General features: G+C 36.3%; 1 protein-coding gene across 2 annotated transcripts in view; it reads left to right on the top strand.

Moving 5' to 3' along the window:
- KCNK9 (potassium two pore domain channel subfamily K member 9) overlaps positions 1-21,717 on the top strand; it is a 175,962-nt gene that overhangs the window by 129,785 nt on the left and 24,460 nt on the right. The gene's annotated exons all lie outside the window — the stretch shown is intronic.

Here is a 21,717-nt window from a genome sequence, read left to right as displayed (position 1 = left end):
TAGACCAAACATTCATCCTGGTCACAGACTGAGGTTTGATCTTGTCAACAGATTGAATACTGACCTTGATCTTATCCTGAATCCTGATCTTGGTTATAGAAGCTAGCATTCACCTGGGCCACAGACAGCCTTGACCCACACATTAAACCTTAACCACCTTCTCCATCCCCTGTGTTAACATAAGTTTGTTACAAGTACATTTTACCTTAACTATTTAGTTGAGAATTTGAGGTTCAGAAAGGAGCCATCTCATCTAATATCTTCCTGAAGTATAAATCCTTAATGACACACAAACAGTAGAACATTAGAGCTGAAAGACATCTTGTAGATCCTGTGCCCAACCCTCTCATTCTGTAAATAAGAAGATGGATGCCTTGAGAAGTTAAAATACTTGCTCAAAAATTTATCCAGGTAGGAAGTAGTAGATCATTTATTGGAATCCAGGTCCTTGAGACCTGATTGATTCTGCAACATCCCAGACATATGGCTGTGCTTCTTTGCAAACACTTTGACTGACAGGGATATCCCATAAGAGACTAGGCTGCTAAATAATTTGGAAATTCTCCCTCATATTGAATTCAAAGCTGCCTACTCATACACTTCCTTAGACCTTATTCTGTCCAGTGGGGCCAATTTTTTCTTTTACATGGTAGCTCTTGAGATATTCAAGGAGAGCCTATGATTCCTTGTGTCTTCTTTTTTTCAGTCTTAGAACCCCAAGCACTTCAACTAATATTATTTGCAAGGTGGGGATTCAAACACAATCCCCATTCTGGTTACCCTGCTCTGGAGGGTTATACTTTAGCTCATTGATGTCGTTCCCAAAATATGGAGAATCAAGGATAGTGCAGGTTGGCACTGATATAGGCAATGAATTCTCTCTCTAGGGCTGGGGCTAAGAACTCTTTGCCATCCTCTTTGCTGGATTTCCTAAGAGTCTCCTGGTCTCTCGGATCCCATGGGCTTCAAATATAACTTCAGGTACTGTGGAGCAAGGGATGGATGGAATCTGGATTTATGTATGATGAAAAGAGGAATCATTAGAATAAAGATGGGAAAGAGATTGTGTGTGGGGGGGAGAAGAGATATGAAGGTACCTATGGTTGAGTTTTGAGGGTGGGATGGGAAGGAAAATGGAAAGCAGGACAAAAATTGTGAGAAGAGATTATAGAATACCTAAATCATAAGTCACAGAGTCAGGGATTGGAGTTCTGAGTCATAGATGGCTGTATCATAGGGCATTGCCTCTAAACTCATGGAACATCAAGCAGGAATTCATATGCTATATGAAATATGTATTTCCCAACAATTATAGATTACCCAAAGTGGGAATTAATGTCCAGATGACCATTTGGCATATAGTGAGGATTCCTGTTCCAGTATAGATTGGGCTAGCTGACCTCTGAGTTTCTTTATGACATTGGAATTCTTTGATCTTGTGAATAATTAAATCAAAAAATCAAACCCAATGAATAATTAATTTATATTAAAATAAGACATTGACTTTATTTTGAACTGGATATTTTTATCTCTCTTCTTGCATGTCAGTTCCTTCTCTGTTACAACCACTCCCCACCTTCCCCCCATCCTATCTAGTTGATGAGTCCTTTTCTTCCTTTGTTAAAATTATCTCTCAGAGTCATCATCCCCTCCTTTCTACCTATAACATTTCACACTTGGGCTATTGCAACAGTCTCTTAGCCATCAGGCATTCCGTCTTCAATACTTCTTGCCCAGGATGCCAAATTCACTCTCCTAAACCACAGTTTAGGTCAAATACTTTCCTTCTGAAAAGTTTTCAATGAATTTTCAGTGAGGGCAAGGGCCTCCTTTAGCATAGCAGCCAGAGCAATTTCTGAACTTTCTCTCATAGGCAAAGAGGTTTCACTCTGGGGAGTAACAACATCTACATAAAGTAGTTTCAAGAGAAAGAGAGCACCTGTAATAATTGGAGAATCAGCAAAGGCCTGTTTAGGAAGGGGTACTGTAGCTGAGCTTTATGGGGGTAGGGGGTGGGGTCTAGGGATTCTAAGAAGCAGAGGGAAATGAGGAAGTGTATTTTATCCTTGGGGGACCAAAGGCACATCTTATATCTCTATACTAGACTGTGCAAAGTCTTAAAAGGCAGGGAATAGATTGTATCTCGTTATCCCCTCTAGTACTGAGTACATATTAGGCTTAATAAATGTTTTTTTGAATTGACTTCTATTAAAAGTAAGTCCCTCAGGCTCTCTGAGTCTCATCAGGAATATGAAGGGATTAGATAGATAGAAAAAGTTCCATTTCATCTCTAACATGAAATGTATCTGTGATACTGTGTTTTCCAGGGATTGAAGGGTTTAACCAATGGGTTAAAGAAATTAGACATGTCTAGTATGAAGAAAGGAACATAAGGATTATCTTTATGTGTTTCAAAAAACTATGAAGCAGGGGCGGCTAGGTGCCGTAGTTGGGGTGGCTAGGTGGCGTAGTGGATAAAGCACCGGCCTTGGAGTCAGGAGTACCTGGGTTCAAATCTGGTCTCAGACATTTAATAATTACCTAGCTGTGTGGCCCTGGGCAAGCCACTTAACCCCATTTGCCTTGCAAAAAAACTAAAAAAAAAAAAACCTTAAAAAAACCCCCAAAACTATGAAGCAGGGTAAACAAGGTGGCACAGTGGATAGAGCAATGGCCCTGGAGTCAGAAGTACCTGAGTTCAAATCCAACCTCAGACAATTAACAATTACCTAGCTGTGTAGCCTTGGGCAAGCCACTTAACCCTATTGCCTTGCAAAAAAAATTAAAAAAAGAGTAATCAAGAGTAGATTCATTCAGCTTGACCTCAGAAGGCAGAACTAGGAAAAATTCAGTGATAATTTTAGTGAGGTATGTTTCAGTTTGATCCAATGAAAAGTATCCTGAATAATCAGAATTGTCCAGAAGGTCAGTTTTGTGTAATAATGAGTTTCCCATCCCTGGAAGTATTCAAGAAGAGACTGGATGTTATAGAAACCAGTGCTGTTTCAGTAGGTGGAACTTAAAGGTCTATTTATATCATATACTATCAGAGCAAAAAGGGACCTTAAAGTCTAGTTCAGCATTTCTCAAAATGGGATCTGGGAGTCCCTGAGACCTGCCAGGAGACATTGCAAGGCTATAATTCTTTTTATAACAGTATTGAGATGTTTTAATTTCTATTATAGTAAATATTCATATGTGCAAGGATGGAAACAAGCACTTATTAAGCACTTATTATCAGACACTATGCTAAGCATTCACAAATCTTAACTCATTTGATTCTCATAACAATCTTATTATGACTCAGGTGCTATTAATATCACCATATTTTACAGTCAAGAAAACTGAGGCAGGTATAGGTTAAATGATTTGTCCACAATCAGACAGTTGGATTTTTTCTGAAGTTGGATTTTGCTACTGGTTCAAGACATTTTTAGAGTGTGAAGAGGTCTTGAAACCAAAAAGTTTGAAAAACTACTATCTGATCCAACTTTTGGCAAAATAGGTACCAGTGAGAGGAAATGAATTCACCAAAATCCATGACTAGTAAAGCTTTCAAAGCAGGACCATAAACCCAGGGCTGCAGATTGTCTGAGTATAGGGATCATACCTACTCTCAAGTCTCTCAAGCATGAACATTCTGTGTCCTGTAAAACACACTTGACAAGAGGCAGAGGTACAATGAATAGGTCCCAAAGACAGGAGGACCTGAGAAAAAAATCCAATCTCAGATACCTGACACCTATCTGTGTGACCTTGCCTCACCAAAAAAAGAATGAAAACAATTTTTACAAAACCACATTTGACAGGCCTTTAAAAATATTTATATAGAGTATATATCTATTTATACATATATAAATAAATGTATATATGTATATAATATTTATAGAAACAATAGTTAATATTATCACTTTTTTTTTAAACCCAAAGACACTAGTTTCTGGAATAAGAACTCACTATCTGACAAAAACTGCTTGGGAAACTGAAAAATAGTTTGGCCAAAAGTTAGATATAGACACACATCTCATACTCTATACCAAAATAGGATTGAAATGGGTACAGGATGTAGACATAAAGTGTGATACCATAGGCCATTTTAAAGAACAAGAAATACTCAATCTGTCAGATTCATGGAGAGAGGAAGTGTATGACCAAACAAGAAATAGAGAACATTATAAATTACAAAAACGGATGATTTTGACTATCTTAAAAAGTTTTACACAAATAAAATCAATACAGCTAAGGTTAAAAGGAATGCACAAAACTGAGAAACAATTTTCATAGCTAGTATTTTTTTATAAAGGACTTATTTCTAAAATAAATAGAGATCTGAATAAAATTCATAAGATTACAAATTACTCCCTAAAGAATGAACAGTTTTCAGATGAGGAAATAAAAGTTATTTATATTTATTTGAAAAACTGCTCCAATTCATTATTGATAAGGGAAATGCTAATTAAAACAACTCTGAGGTAGCATCTCACACATATCAGATTGACTAAAATGACAAAAAATGAAAATGATCAATGTTGGAAAAGGTTTGGGAAAGTTAGTACACTAATGCAATGTTGGTGGAGTTGTGAATCGATCTAGTCATTCTTGAGAGCAGTTTGGAACTATACTCAAAAGGCAATAAAACTGTGTATACCCTTTGATCCAGCAATACTACTAGGTCTATATTCCAAAGAAATCATAAAACAAATGGAAAAATCTCTCACATGTTCAAAAACATTTATAGCAGCTCTTTTTGTAGTGGCAAAGAGGATGTCCATCAATTGGGGAATGGCTGAACAAGTTAGGGTATCTGAATATTATGGAGTATTATTTTTCTGTAAGAAATCATGAATGACTAGACTTTAGAGAACCATGGAAAGACTTGCATGAGCTGATGTTGAGTGTAGTGAGCAAAATCAAGAGAACATTGTACACATTAATTACAAAATTGTAAGATGATCAACTATGATGGATATAGCTCCTCTCAGCATTTCAGTGATCAAGGACAATCCTGAGAGACATGTTTCCCCCCTCTCCTCCTTAGTTTTAATTCCTTTTACAACATGGAATTATGCTAAAGATGATAATACACTTACAACATTTACCAGATTTTTTGCTGGGGAGGGTGGTAGAAAAATGGGGAATTCATTAACTTGCAAATATTTGAATGTTGAAAACTACCTTTGCATATAATTGGAAAAATTAAATAAAATTTCAATAAAGAAAAAATATTTTTTCCAAACACATGTAAAAACAATTTTTAAACTTTCCCCCTAGATTTTAAGCACAGGAAAAAAACCCATGAAAAAATGAAGTACATAAAAGTGTTTTTCACTCTGCACTCAGTTTCCATCAGCTCTTTTTTCTGGAGAGGAATATAATTTTCATCATGAGTACTTTGGAATGGTCTTGAATAAATATATTTGCTCAGTGATTCATTGTGGATCATTGTACAATATTTCTGTTATTGTATACAATCTTTTCCTGGTTCTGATCATTTCACTTTGCATCAGTTCATTTAAGTCTTTCCAAGTTTTTCTGAAATAATCCTGATTATTGTTTCTTGTAGCACAGTAATATTCCATTACAATCATATACTACAATTTGTTCAGCCACTCTCTAGTTGATGGATGTTCTAATTCTTTGCCATCTCAAAAAACTGTATAAATAATTTTTACATATATATTTTTCCTCCCTTCCCTCCCCTTTATTCTTTTTTTTAATCTCTTTGGGATATAGATCTAGTAATGGTATTACTGGATCAAAGAGAATACACAGTTTTATAACTCTGTGGGCATAGTTCCAAATTGCTCTCCAGAATAGTTGGATCAGTTCACAGTCCCACCAAAAGTACGTTTTCCCCCATTCCCTCCATTGTTTACCATTTTATAAACTGATAGGTGTGAGTTTAGTACCTCAGACTTGTTTTTATTTGCATTTCTCTAATCAAGGACATTTTTATATGACTATAGATAGCTTTGATTTCTCCATCTGAAAAAGATCTGTTTGCATCCTATAAGCCATTATATTCTATTTCTATCATCCTCTTGGCATTTTTTATACCCACCAATCATTTTTTTCTTAAGTATAATGGTATTTCAAATACTTTCTGATAGTGGGTCTTGACTGGAGATTGGAGAGAAGCAGATCATAAGTGCAGAGGGTAAAAGGTGCTTGTAGAGAGAATGGTGAGGCAGAGCTTCTGAGACAGGGAAATGGATGCAGGTCTGAGGGAAAGATACCAATGATTTAACATTTTTGCTTCTGGTCAGCATAGTCAGCATCATTTCCCAAGACTCTTTCTTCTCCATATTTGGAAGATAATTTCAGCAATACTGATCTCAGTAAGTTTTGTTCTTTTTCTCAATTGTGAGAAAAACTTGAGGGTTGTGGAAGTCGGGGGAGAGGATGGAAAGACATCTATACCTTAGCTACTTATTGATCTGAAGAGAATCTTAGACCAAAGGAGATGGCTGTTAGAAGTAGAAAGACCTTGAGGGAACAGAATGTTTGAGTTGGAAGTAACTTGAGACTATGTTAGAGCTCAGAGGGACCTTAGAATATAAAAACATTGGAGTTGAAAGGGACCTAGGACATAGAATGTTAGAAGTGGAAAGAACCCAGAGGAGGGTTCTTAGAGATGTTCTCATTTGACAGGAGGGGAAATAGAGGTGAAGTAACACCTTTGCACATAGCAAATAAGTGAGTAAAAAAAGGAGGAATAGAAATCAGTTTGTCTGAGTGAGTGTCTGGTGCCATTTCCCCAATATCACACTGCCTCTCAGAGGGGCACTGAATTGGCTGCCAGTAAATGTGAAGAATGGCCATCAGATTTCACCAACCAAAAATTCCTGAGGGCCTGCTTCTAAACGACTGAATGCCTTCCAGAGCATCTAGCCTCTAATAAGACAGATGCAATGACTTTTTTTTCTCCCCTCATCAAATCCTCATTCCTCATGCCCAGGCAGCAGTGTTATGGGACTTTTAATTCAAAGAGCTCGTGCCTTCTCAAACAGAAGGTCATTCTCAATTCATCTTTCAGGGTGGCACAAAGCAGGCTGGGATGAAAGCAGCTTATACTCTCCCTTAGACAGGTTCTCCCCAGAGAAGGAAGAAGGATACTGCTGTTGTGCTCCATTTAATCCAGCCTCTTCCCTGTTCCTAGCTTATTTTTGTCTTTAAGTCATAGAAGTTGGCCCGGGGATTGTAGAAGCCCTGGGCTTGGTTTTTGGAGACCTGAATTTTAGTTCTGGATTTTTTGTTGAAGGTTTCCCCAAGTCCACTCTAGCAATATGACCAAGGGCAATTCAGTTCCAATCTCTTATCCTTAGTTTCTTTCTCTGTAAAGGATATCTAAGGATATCTAAGATCACGTTTGACTCTGATGTTCAGTGATTCTTTGTTGATACTAGATTGCTTTCCTGGGAAACCTGTCAACTTTCTTCCTATCCTAAGATGGGGCCAAACATAGAAATTAGATAAAAGCAACCTTAGAGGGAAGGCAATAGCAACTAGGGGAACCAAGAAAGACCTTGTGTAGAAGGTGGTGCTTGCAGAACCAAGAGAATTTTGTTCACACTAACAACAATGTTGTGAGTTGATCAACCTTGATTGAAGCAGCTCCTCTCAGCAAAAACAACCCTATTAGACTGGCTATGGACAATACTATCCCCATTGAGAGGAAGCAAAGCAAAACAAAACAAAACAAAAACTCCTTCAGAATCTGAATGAACACTACAATCACTTTCTAAAAATTTCTCTTATGTTTTTCTTTCCAATCTCATGCTTTATCTTCTTTTCCCTTAATCCTAATTATTCATATAGAAAATGACTAATCTGTAGACTTGTTAAACACAAATGTGTATGTACATTATTCACCTGTTTGCCTCAGAGGGGAGGGGGTGGGAAGGGAGGGAGGAAGGAAATTATGTAACTTAAAAATACGGTATATGCATGTGGATGAATGTTGAAAAAATTTCATAACATATAATTGGAAAAATGAAACAAAATATCAATTTAAAAAAAGGAAGTGGTGCTTGCCATGAGTCTTGAAATAAATTAGAGAGTCTATGGGGAAAATGGAAAGTATTCCATGGCACAAGAGATAAGTTATCAATAATGGCTGATCTGTGTTTCCACTCCATACCTGGAGTCTCCTGAATCCTCCCTGAAACTCCTGCAGCAATGGCATGATGGATAGAGTACTCAGGAGGACCTGAGTTCAAATTTGGCCTTAGACACTTGACACTTACTAGCTATGTGACCTTGGGCAAGTCACTTTACCCTGATTACTCATGTCAAGGGTCATCTCTAGTTATCCTGATCCATATCTGGCTACTGGACCTGGTGACTTAGCACAGCACCCTCCATTCAAATCCAATTCATGTGCATGTCATTGCTTCACCTCCTTGATGTCATGGTCTTCTTCAAGAACAAAGGATCAAAAACAGCAAAAACACCTGCAGCACTGAAAGCCTTAGAAAAACCCTTCTCTCCATGCTTCCCTCCATGTTTTCTGAAACTTACTATTGGATTATATCTGAGATCATAGCATCACAGAATGAAGGCTGGAAGGGATCTCTGTAGTTAATTATGAAATCTAACTTGTATCCCAATTGGAATCATTTCTATAATATCAACTTTTTTTTTGGCTGCCGCATTACATTGCTGACTCATTAAAACTGTGAGGTCTTTCTTTCTTTCTTTTTTTTTTTTTTTAAAGAAAAATGCCTATCTAACCCCATCTCCTTTGTCTTGTACTTGTGAGGATGATTTTATGGGTGCAACAGTAAGACTTTACATTTAACCCCATTGAGTGTCAGCTTTTAGATTAATCCCAATATTCTGTCATGTTGCCCCTGAGTTTTGTCTTTTCCTTGATGTGCAAGCCCATTTCTTTCCACTGATTGTTATATGGTATCAACTTATGGTCTTTCATCATCCTACTTGCCCTCATTTTAACACTACAGCTTACCAGTGTTCTAACTAAAATGTGGCTTAAATACTCTGAATGTGTCTGACTGACTTGGCTGGGTCTAACAGTATTCTAATTTTTCCAGTTCTGGACATGATGTGCCTTATTTCTTGGTTGCCACATCTCTAGGTTGACTCACATAAATCCATAAAATCCATAAAACTTTTTCAAATGTATCACCAACAGTTAATCTTTCCCAATTGTATATCCGGGCAACTCAATGGCTCAGGGAATGGAGTACCAGCCCTAGTACCAAAAAGACCAGAATTCAAATTGGTCCACAGATATTTAGTTAGCTGTGTGACTGTGGGTAAGTCACTTCTCTCTGTTTGCCTCAATTTCCTCATCTGTAAAATGAAATGGAAAAGAAAATGGAAAACCATTTTAGTATCTTTGCCAAGAAAACCCCAAATAGAATCATGAAGAGTCAGGCATGACTGAAATGACTCAATATTAGCAGCATCTTACATGAGTTTAAAAATTTTCATAAGTTCAAGGTTTTACTTTTGTGCCTGTTACATATCTTCTTATTAATTTTGACTTAATCTTTTTAGCTTCTTCCACTTCTACACACAGCTAATATTGTACAACTACTCCATTGCTATCTATTTCCTTCAAACTTCCTTTCTCCGTATCTCTCTGCATTGCCAAATTGTTTTACCCCATAATAATATTCACATTTTTATAATTATCTAAGATTGCTTAACAACTGTGAGCTTAGCAAAGTAAGTGCTATTAATCTGATTGGGTCACATTTACATACCTCTTAAATAATAGTCTTTTTGAATATTCTCTTTCGGAGAAATCAATATGGTTAAAAGGCATGAGTTCAAATCTGTATTCTGAGTTCTACTTCTATTTTAGTAACCGGGAACCCAAATATCTCTGATACTGTTCCCTTGGGATACCTGATGAATGATTGTAGGGTATTATACATCTGTATATTATATCTTCACAGGCCTCTCAAGAGCAATCATCATTTAGTAAGCCAGAGAAGCCAGGTCCATCTAATTGACTCTGGTGACAGATTGGTAGGGCTTTAATGAGGGCTAAGATAAGATCAGAGGGCTAAGATAAAAGCAATTAGAGGAGGAGGGAAGAAAAGATGAATTAACATCTGAAAGATAAAATAAGGAGAAAATAAATAGATCAGATACAAGATAGAGGAAAAAAAGGGGATATAAAGTGTCCGGAATTCTGGAAGGGAAGGCTTGGGATGAAGGAGGTGCTGGTTTTTATTAATCCATGATAAGGAGGGATGATCTCAGAGGATGGGTAAACACTGGCAAATTATCCATACTTGTTATGGGTTCCGTGGGGCAGGTTTGTTTGGTCCTGATCACCATTCTACTAAGGGGAGAAGCATTTAAATTACAACTATCATCACCCAACCCCACTTCCAAGGCCATCATCCAAAGGGTTCTAGAAGAGCAAGGCTGCCAATGAAACTAACTTAAATTTAGAGCTGTCTTTTTTAGTTCTGAGAACTTAATGGGTCAGTGACTTAGAATAACTTGTAACTTTCCTATTATCTGTGAATCTACTCATTAATAAACCCTGCTGTACTCAAAAAAGGTTAAAGGTAGTTCTTTCCCTTAAGGAGCTCATAATCTAATGGAGAAGACAGCATGGAAACAAATATATATATATATATAAAGAAGTTATCAATAATATAACTAGGAAATAAGGAAAAGAGGGAAAGCACTAGAATTAGAAAAGACTTCCTGAAAAGGATGGGATTTTAGTTGGGACTTAAAGGAAGGGACTGTATCATATAGTGGTTAGAGCATCAGGCCTGGAGTTAGGAAAATCTGAGTTCAAATTCAGTTTCAAATACTTAGTGTTTGACTAAGCAAGACACTTAATCTTATTTGCTTCTGTTTCCTCATTTGTAATAAGAGTTGGAGAAGGAAATGGCAAACCACTCCACTATCTTTGTCAAGAAAACCCCAAATGGGGTTATGAAATGTTGGACAGGATTAAAAATTACTGAACAACAATAAAAGGAGGCCAGAAAAGTCAGTAGGCTCTTCTTTCTAATGAGAAAGCATGAGGGGCAGTCAGACAAAATGTTGGATTAAGAGATGGTGTGTTGTTTCAGTGTCATTGGATCACAGAGTGGTAGGTATAAGAAAACTGGAAAAATGGGAGAGGGTTAGATGATGAAGGGCTTTGAGTGCCAAATAGAGTATTTTGTTGATGTTGGAAGGTAATAGGGAGCTTGTAGTTTATTGAGTAGAGGACAGTCATGGTCAGACCTCTACTTTAGGAAAAGCTGACTTAGTTGTCCACATATAGATTTATGCTTAGAAGGGACCTTGGAGCTATTATTAAGTCCAATTGTGTCATTTTACAAATAAAGAAACTGAGGCATGGAGAAATGAAATGATTTGCCCAGGGTCACATAGACTATATTGTATCTAAAGGGTAGGATTTGAATGTAATCATACCAGATTCCAAGTCCAATGCTCTATCTACTATACCACTTAGCTGCTTTGAATCTCACATGTAATTTTCTTTGAACTTTTCCATAGCATTGACCATATTCTACTTTGGATCACAGTTATCAGGTGTGGTAGGGAGGATTAAATATGGAAGCTGAATATTCTTTGAGCATAGGAGCTAGGTATTCTTTTATTCAATTAAATTCAGCAAACCCTTCTTAAGCACCCTCTGTAAGCTGGCACAGTGAGGACCTGGGGATCAGTAATGTGGCAAGAAAGTAGCAGCAGAATACTTTAAGAAATATATGGAAATGTCTATCATTTTTTTTGGCAAAGCAATTGGGTTAAGTGACTTGCCCAATGTCACACAGCTAGGTAATTATTAAATGTCTGGGGTCACATTTGAATTCAGGTCCACCTGACTCCAGGGCTGGTGCTCTATCCATTGTGCCATCTAGCTGTCCCAAAGAAGAATTCTTTAAAAAGATGTGCTCTGGGTTAGCTAGGTGACCCAGTGGATAGAGTACAAGTCCTGGAATGAGAAGGACCTGAGTTCAAATGTGACCTCAGACACTTAGTAGCTATGAGACCGGGGGCAAGTCAATTAACCATAATTTTTTCCTTTCTAAAATAAAAAAAAAATAAAGAAAAACAGGTGCCCTGAGTTGACCTTGATGAGTAGAGTTTATTAGGCAAAGCTGAGGAAGGAGGGCTTACAATTATGGGGTTCAAATTTCATCCTGTAAGGGTATGTGCCTTTCTGACTTGATAGCTATAGTATGACAGTTTGAGTAGCACTTGTGCAAAGACTGGAAAATTAGAGAAACAATGATTAGACTTGCTACAGGATGAGACTGGGGAGCAGTTAGCATTGGCTAGAATGTAGGGAGAAAGTATGGGAATATGTTTAAACAAGGCTAGAAATAAATACTGAAGCTGGAGACCCTAAAAGTCTTTGTTGTTAGCCTAAAGGATTCTTCAGTATACACTGTAGGCAATGGGGAGTCAAGGAAGGTATTTAAGATAGTGAATAAATGTACCTTGTCCAGTCAATTTACTTTGAAAGTCGTGATAGAGTGGAGGAGAGGGAGGTTGGAGGTAGGCATATTCCAGTTAGGAGACTTTTATAAAAATATAGGATTTAAACTGATAAGAACCTGAATTAGTACAGTGCCAATATGAAAGGAGATAAAAGAATAGATATAGGAGAGATAATGTCAAGTCAACATTTTATAGGCCAGGCCCCATGTTAAGTAAAGTAAGGTAAAAACAGTCCCTGTCCTCAAGGAATTCACAATCTAATGAAGATCAAATTAGACAATTTTTGTAAAGTGCTTAGCAAAGTTCTTGGCACAGAACAGATGTTTAATAAATGTGTATTTTCTTCTCTTCAAATGGAAAAACATTGAATTAGAATCAGAAAACCTGGGCAACTGATTGTATCTTCTTTCTCCTTCATTTCCCTTCAGTTCATTTCAAATTTCAACCTTGTAGTTCCTCTACTTCTTTGATCATTGTTACTTAAAAAACTGTCAGAATTGAGTTAAATTTAATTTTAAATTGTTTAATCTAGTTGAGTTTATATATCTATATCTAACTCTCTATCATCTATCTCTCCACACACACACACACACACACGCACCCCTCCTTTTGAGGAGATTCTATTTTAGTGATACAACATATATATCTACATCTATCTATCTCTATCATCTATTTATACACATTTATATATATATATATCTTCTTTTGAAGATATTTTATTTTAAAGGGAAAGCATATATCTATATCTATTTCTCTGTATATGCACATATATATTATATATATCTTTTGAAGAGATATTTTAGAGATACAGCATATATATATATATATATATCATCTCTATCATCTCTACCATCTCTCTCTCTCTCCACACACAAATACACACACATATATTTCCTTTTGCAGAGATTTTATTTCAGAGGTACAACATCGATATCTATATTTATTACCTCTGTTTATCATCTATCTAGTTATCTCTACATAAAACACACATATTTTATATATATATATATATATATATATACAGATATATATATATATATATATCTCCTTTAGAAGAGATTTTATTTTAGAGGTGCAGCATATATATCTAAATCTATATCTCTGTCTGTCTCTCTATCATCTATTTATCTTTCTGTCTCTCTTTACACATGCTCTCTCTCAAATACATCTTTTGAGACATTTTATTTTCCAGGTACAACATATATGTCTATGTCAGTTTATCTATCTCTGTCTTTCTATACACACATAAATATATATAGATATATCTCCTTTTGAAGAGATTATATTTTAGAGGTATAGCACATATATCTCTATCATCTCTCTTTTTCCTTTTCTCCTTTTACCTCTTCCACTTCCCCTTCCCCTTCCTCTCTCTCCCTCTCTCCCTCTCATTCTTCCTCTTTCTCTAGGGAAGCACATATTCAGACTAATGTGAAAAATTGGGGGGAGGGGAATAACCATTTATTAAATACCTGTTTTTGTGCCAGGCTAAAGTACTAAACATTCTACAATATATCATCTGATCCTCATGTCAATCCTATGAAGTAGGGGAATGTGCATGATTACACTGTATGATTTGAGGTACACTAAAAAAAAATCCCTTTCTACCCCAAATCATCTCCAGTTATCAGCTTGCATTTTTTACATTAGAAACATCTGCAGGTAAGACACTGAAGGTCATTGTTAATTCATCTGGGAAGTTTGATCCTTAACTATTTAGCAATTATATTCATTTAATGTCATTCATTCAGTAAAAATTTTTGGGGGGAGTTGTCATGTCCAACTTCATAGCCTCATTTTGGGTTTTCTTGGCAAAGATACTGGAGTAGTATGTCATTTCCTTCTCCAGCTCATTTTACAGATGAAGAAACTGAGGCAGATAGGGTTAAGTGACTTGCCCAGTGTCACACAGCTATAACATTTCTGAGGTCAGATTTGAACTCAGAAACATGAGTCTTTCTGACTCCACTCCTGATGCTTTATGTATTATGGTACCACCTAGAAACCCAGTAATGATTTTCTGGGCACTTGTGGAAGGATTCCTGTCCTGGTGAAGTGTGCAGTTTAGTGTGAAAGTTTCATGGTGTTTGTGTCTTCTAAAAGTAGTGATGACTATTTCTTAACATCCCTACAGGGATTATATTGAAACTTGGAATTTTAGAACTAGAAGGAGCCTCCCCTTAGTCCAGATTCTAATTAGTCCAAATTCCAATTTAGAAATTTGCTCAATATCAAATGGCTAGATAGTGGCAGACCTAGGTCTTCTTTTGATCCTGGTGCGTCAAATAGAGGATCCTTCTCAAGAAACACACTCTGTATTTTAAGACCCTTTTCAGTCCTATATTAGAACCTAGCACATAGGATTTAAAAATTAGGAAAGGCCTTAGAACATGACTGTCAATTCTCAGAACATAGAATGTCAACAGGAAAGTTTGAGGTGGAAGAAGCTGAAAATGCAGAACAATGAGTATTAGATGGAAGGCTTTCTCCTTAAGGATCCTTCTTTTGACAAGCAAAGAAGCTAACCTGAAGAGTAGAAGCCTAGCTTAGTAGATAGGGCATTGGTCTTGGATCTAGGAATATCTGGTTTCAAATTCTGCCTCAGACAATTACCAGCTCTGTGGGAAAATTACTTAACTCTCTGTGCCTTGTTTTCTTTGATTGTAAAATGAGAAGACTGGACTCAAAGATTTCTCACCTCTATTTCATGATAAGAAGATATGGTGATAAAGGGAAGTCTTAGGAAGCCATTAAAATGTCAATTAATGTATCAGTCTGAATTTAAGTGCCTACCACAATATGCCAGACACCCATTCAGCAATAGACTATACCAGATTCTCATCATAGTTCAGAAACAGGTTAGTGAGTAATCCATTCTTTAGTTCCAGACTGATTACTTCTTCTGACAATCTATTTCTGTCAGTGATAACACCACCTTCCTAGTCACCCAATCTCGAAAACTTTGGATCTCTTTGACTCATCATACCCTACTTATGTGTGTGCCCATCCCTACTATATCTAATCAGTTGTTAATAATAAGACATGCACACACATCATTTTTTAGCTTACATGCTACTTGTGATCTTCTCTGATGTAGGCAAGGCAAGATGCCCCCATTTCACAAATCAGGAAATTAAAAGGAATAAGTGATATTACCAATCATGTGGTTTCTGAGCAGTCATTTTAGACCCATGTCTTCAGACTCCTGGTTGATGGTTTATTATGACAAGCTGCCCAGATTTATTTTTGCTTTACCATTGAATTGTTTGTATTTATGTCTTTAAAAAAGAATTCAATTTTATTTTACTTTCATTTCCAAATTCTCTCCCTTTCCTTCATCTTTGAGGAAAAACAAAACCTATTACAAATATATACAGTTATATAACACAAATTCCTGCTTTAGTCAGGTCTGAAAGAAAGAAGGAAGAAAAGAAAAATGAAAGAAGGAAGGAAAGAAAAAAGGAAGGAAAGAAAGAACAAGAGAGAAAGAATAAAGAGGAAAAGGAGGGAAAGAAAGAGGGAAGAAAAGAAAGGAGAAAGGAGGTTAAGAATGACGGAAAGAGAAAGATAAAAATAATATGCTTCAGTTTTCACTCTGAATCCATCAGCTCTCTATCTGAAGGTGGATAGTATATTTCATCATGAGTTCTTTGGAATTGTGGTTGGTCATTGTGTTCATCAGGATTCTTGTCTTTCATATATCTTTATAACATTGTTGTTGTATGCATTGTTCTCCTGGTTCTGCTTATTTCATTTCAAGTTCAAGTCTTCCCAGGGTTTTCTGAAACCTCCTCTTCATCATTTCTTATAGCACAGTAATATTCCATCATATTTATTTTATATTGATGTCTTTACATCTGCTCTCAAAGAAGGGATATATTTTTCTTCCTTTCAGGTATTTATATATATATATGTATATATACAATATGTTTATATTATCATTATTATTTTGGAATACATTGCTAATTTATTAAAATGTAGTCTGCTATGCTAGGGGGATGTAAAGTGCTTTACAAATATTATTTCATTTGATTATCGTTATCCTGTCAGATGTTATTATTATTATCCTTGTTTCATAGATGAGAAACCCAAGAATCAAAGAGGTCAAGTGACTTATCCATGATCACAGAACCAGGATGAGTGAGAAGGATCTTGGGAAAATTAGGGTATAGTATCTTCAATTAGGGCTTTATAAATGGTATAGAAATTTTGTCTCAGAGGCTAATTTCTATATGACCTTAATAGAGAGTTAATAAAAATATAACATTTAGTTACAAAAATTCCTTTAGTTGCCTCACATCTTTATAAAAACACTTTACAAAATTATTCTGTTTTCCCCTCACAACAGTCTTCAATGCATCTTCCATTCAGCTGCCAAGCTGATTTTTCTAAAACATAAATCTGATCACATCTCCACTCTGTGAGCTCTGATGGCTCCCCATTACCTCCAGGACAGAATATAAATTCTTCCATTTAGAACTTAAAACTCTTCAAAATCTGACCTCTTCCTATCTTCCCAGGTTGCTTAAAACTTTCCTCTCCTCCACATAATCTATGATCCAGCTACACTGGTTTACTTGTTCCTTGAATGCTATTCCATTGACCATCTCTGTGCTTTTTAAATCAATTGCCCCTCATACTCAGGAAATTCAGCCCTTCTAATAGATTTCCCTGTTATCCCCACTCTCAGTTATCTTTAATCTCTCCCTATTTATTAGCTGCTTATTTACTGACTAAAAAAAGTTCAGGTTTCTCTCATCCTCAAAAAACTTCACTTGATTCATCCATTCCTATTAAATATTCTTCCTTATTTCTTCTGCCCTCTGTGACTAAAATCCTTGAGAATCCATCTACAATCGGTATCTCCACTTCTCTTATCACTCATATCTTAATTCTCTGATGTCTGGCTTCTTACACCATTATTCAACTGAAACTGTTCTCTCCTTATTAATGATTTTTTACCTGTGAAATTTAATGTTCTTTTCTGAATCCTCATCCTTCTTGACTTCTTTACTGCCTTTGACACTGTCCATTACCTTCTTTTTGATTCTATCTTGTCTCTAGGTTTTCATGACTTTATTCTATCATGGTTCTCTTCCTACCTATCTGAACATTCTTTCTCAGTCTATTAATCCAGGTCCCACCCACTAACCATGAGTGTCCCACAGGTCTTTGTCCTGGACTATCTTCTATTCTCTCAATATACCATTTCATTTGGTGATCTCATCAGCTCTCATGGATTTAATTATCATCTCCATGATGACAATTGATGATGATTCTCAAATCTATTTACCCAATCATAATCATTTTGTTTTTCTTCCAGTCTCATATCTTCAACTGCCTATTAGATATCTCAAATTAGATTTCTTGTAGATATCTTAAACTCAATATGTCCCAAACTGAATTCATTATCTTTCCCCTCAAATCTTCTCTTCCTTCCAAACTTTCCTGTAATGTTGAGGGCAACCATCATCCTCTCAGACTCCCAGGCTTGCAACTTAGTTGTCATCTTCATCTCTTTACCCTCTCTCATTCCATATGTCCAATCTGTTACCAAGGCCTATAGATTTTTACCTTTATAACATTTCTCAAATATGCCCCCTTCTTTTCTCTAACACTACTTCCACACTGGTGCAAACCCTCATGTCATACTAAACTATTGTACTAATCTACTAGTTGGTTGGCTTACCCCAAGTCTTTCTCCACTTGTTCCTTCTTGATTCAAATGCTAAAATGAAGTTCTGATCATTACTACTCCCTTTCCCATCTTCCTCTCCAATCAATAAATTGTAGTGATTCCCTCTCCCCTCAAGGATCAGATGCAAAATTTTGTTTAGCATTCAAATGCCTTCAAAAAATGGTCCTTCTTCTCATCTTTCCAGTCAGACCATAGACCCGTCACATACCTTTTGATTCAGTGACATTGATCTCCTTGCTTTCCCTTGGGCAAGAGCCTCCATTGCCTGACTGAGCATTTTCAGTGACTCTCCCCACCATGTTTGGAAAGCTCTCTCTCCTCAACTCTGCCTCTCTTCATTCTCTGACTTCTTGCAAGACCCACCTTAAATCCCACATTCTTCCAGAAGTCTTTCTCACCTAATCTTAATTCCAATGCCTTCCCTTTGTAGGTTCCTTTTCACTTTTCCTGCATGTATTTTGTTTGTATAAAGAATTTGGATATTTCCCCCTCCATTAGACTGTGTGCTCCTTGAAAGGAGGGAACTGTCTTTTGACTTTTGTTATAGTCCCAGGATTTAGCATATTGATTGACATCTCATGTCCTCTGTACACATTTTATTTTTATCTTGTTATTTACATGCTGAAAAATAATAGACTGTTCCATAAATGTTGTTGTCACTGCCACTGGAGTGTGAGATCCTTGAAGGCTAATTTTTTTTTGCCTTCCTATGTATCTCTAGTACTTATCATGGTGCCTGAAACACAGAAAGTACTTAATAAATGATAATTGATAAAGTCATTTGGAGATAGGGAATATAGTTATTACTGTCTCCCTTTTCCAGTTGAGGAAATTGACATTGAGAAGTGTATGTTGGCTTGTCCCATGGTCCAGGTTGTCAAACTAATAAGTGGGGATGCTGAGATTATAAACTAGGGTTCTTAAGTCTGAATTCACTATTTTCATTCCACCTTCTCTTCCATTCTACTCAACCTGCCTCTGAAGAATGTTAGATTTAGAGTCTGGAGAGACCTGACTTTGAAACTTAGGGAAATCCACTTGATGTCTCTGATTATCTGTTTCCTTATCTGTAAAATAGGACTAATGATATCTGTGGGATCCACCTCATGGAATTGGCATGAGGATCAAATGAGTATAATATTCACAAAGGGTGTTCCAAAAATCGTAGTGAGTCTTAAGCTATTTAAACTACACTAAGTCTTTTGGAACATTTTGAATAATGCTTTAAAGATTCTGAAGTACTTTTATATATATCAGCTGTTATCATTACTTAAACCCATCTTGTATTTGTTGGAGTCACTTGCAATTTCGTCTTCCTAGGATCTCAGTGTATGGGATTCATGATCATATATAATGACTGAGGCAATAATAATATCAATAGGTTAAATTTTTTTTGGCAATGCACAGCTTGGAGTCATTGAGAATGATATATAGGATTCCACAGGTGACTCAATTGGATCCCCCTATAACCCTGGTCTTTCTATAGCAGCTGTTTCAGATACTTACACTGATGGACTGAATTCCATGGAATGATTGTTTTTCATCTCCATTTATAGTTATTTAACATTGTTTTTCTAAGAGGGAAGCCCAACATTAAACCAAGATCAACTTGACCCCAATATTCCTTTTTTTCCAGGCACAGGACACCATCATTCTTTCATGTGTTACATAATAGCAATGTCTCTGTTTTCCATATGACATAATTGGTCTATAGGGACTAAAGACTTTACCCTACTCCTAAAGAAAATTAGCAACAGAATCAGAGCTTGAATACATCTCTGGAAGGGTCTTTTCATTAGGTCATGGTTTATAATATTTTTATTTCCTTTGAGGGTATGGGGGTTAGGGGCAAGTATACAAATTTAGAATTTTAGACTAAGAAGATTAGAGAAGAGATCTGAGAAAATTGAATATTAAAAGTGGAAACCTAGAAAGTCATATGTTTGAACTCAATTAGTCTTATCTCCACATTTTAGATAAGGAAGAAACTAAAGCCCCAAAGTTCTTTATCAGCTTTCAAGGTTTCTAAATGGTGAATGGACACCAAAGGAGAAAAAGCAACTATGACTCACATCTAAATCTCTTGGCTTCCAGCTTTAAAAAATAAAATGCGTTTTTTAAAAATTACAATTATTTACTTGCATACCTCCTCTTCTCCTCTGCCCATAAGAGTAATATCAGATATCAAAAATGACAAGGTCATCCCCTGCATCCCAGGCCATCCTGAGTCATCTTGACTTTTGTCTTGCCACTGGATTTCAATGACCCTGGAAGAGAGTGAGACTTATAACTTTGTGTGTCTCTGCTGTAAATCCATTTCAGATGCAAGTCAAGACATCACCCATCACCTACCAATATCATTGGTTCTCTTCAAAAATGAAGGATCAACAACAACAACCACCTTCCCCAAATGAAACCTTCCCTTTTAAGAACAGAAAAATCAATAATAGAATCTCAGAAGCACAGAAATTTGGAGCCAAAATGAATCTCAATGAGCATTGAAGCAGTTAGGCAACAAGTATGTAATAAGGGGCTACCGTGTGCTAGGCTCTGTGCTAAACTTTCTAATGATGATGATGATACTAAAAACTGGCATTTATATGCTGCTTTAAAATTTGCAAAGTGTTTTACAAAGTATTTCATTTAATCCTTATAAAAGTCCTGAAAGGTGGGTGCTATTATTATTCTATTTTTTCAGATAAGAAAAATAAGACATATAGAGGTTATGTGACTTGTCCAAGGTCATACAACTAGTAAGTGTCTGAAGTAGAATTTGAACTCAGGTTTTTTTAGTTTAACATGTATCTAAAATGACCTCCCTACTATAGCATACATAACAACATGTCATACAATTGATTGAAGGACTCTGATGACGGAGAAACTATCTTCCCCTAAGGTAGACCATTCTACTTTGGTAATATTTTCTGATATCAAATCTAAACTATTTTTTTTGTAACTTCAATGGAGCACTCTACTGTGGAACCAAGAAGAAAATGCCTAATCTTTCTTCTTGAGGGTCGCCTTCCACACACTTGCTGACATTTATCATGTTCCTCCCTTGAATATATTCTTCTCTAGGCAAAACATTTCTCAATTTCTTCAAGGTGGTCTTCTGACATAGACTCAACCCCTTGTTGTATTCCTTGGGGATTCTCTGTGGTAATCAGAACTAGACACAACATTCCAGAGAGGGTCTGACTATGGTGCAGAACATAGACTTCATCACTTTCTAATTCCTTGAAGTTATGCCTTTCTAGCATTTTTGGCTGCCATATCATATGCAACATTTAGCATATTTCACTATGGCCTTGGGGTTCCATTTTAGTTCTTGTATTAATAATAATAATATTAATAGCTAACATTTACATAGCACATTTGTGATCTTATTTAATCCTCACACCAATCTTTGGAAGAGGGTGCTATAATTAGTCTCATTTGGTAGATGAGGAAACTGAAGCAAACAGAAGTTATGTGACTTGCCCAGGGTCCCACAGCTAGTAAGTATCTAAGGTCATATATGAATTCCAGTCTACTGACCTCCAGGACCTATGCTCTATCCTCTGTAA

Source organism: Macrotis lagotis, chromosome X (assembly GCF_037893015.1).
Source record: "Macrotis lagotis isolate mMagLag1 chromosome X, bilby.v1.9.chrom.fasta, whole genome shotgun sequence".
Classification (NCBI taxonomy): Eukaryota; Metazoa; Chordata; class Mammalia; order Peramelemorphia; family Peramelidae; genus Macrotis; species Macrotis lagotis.
The sequence above is the reverse complement of the archived record's forward strand: the minus strand, read 5'-3'. Positions and strand labels throughout refer to the sequence as shown.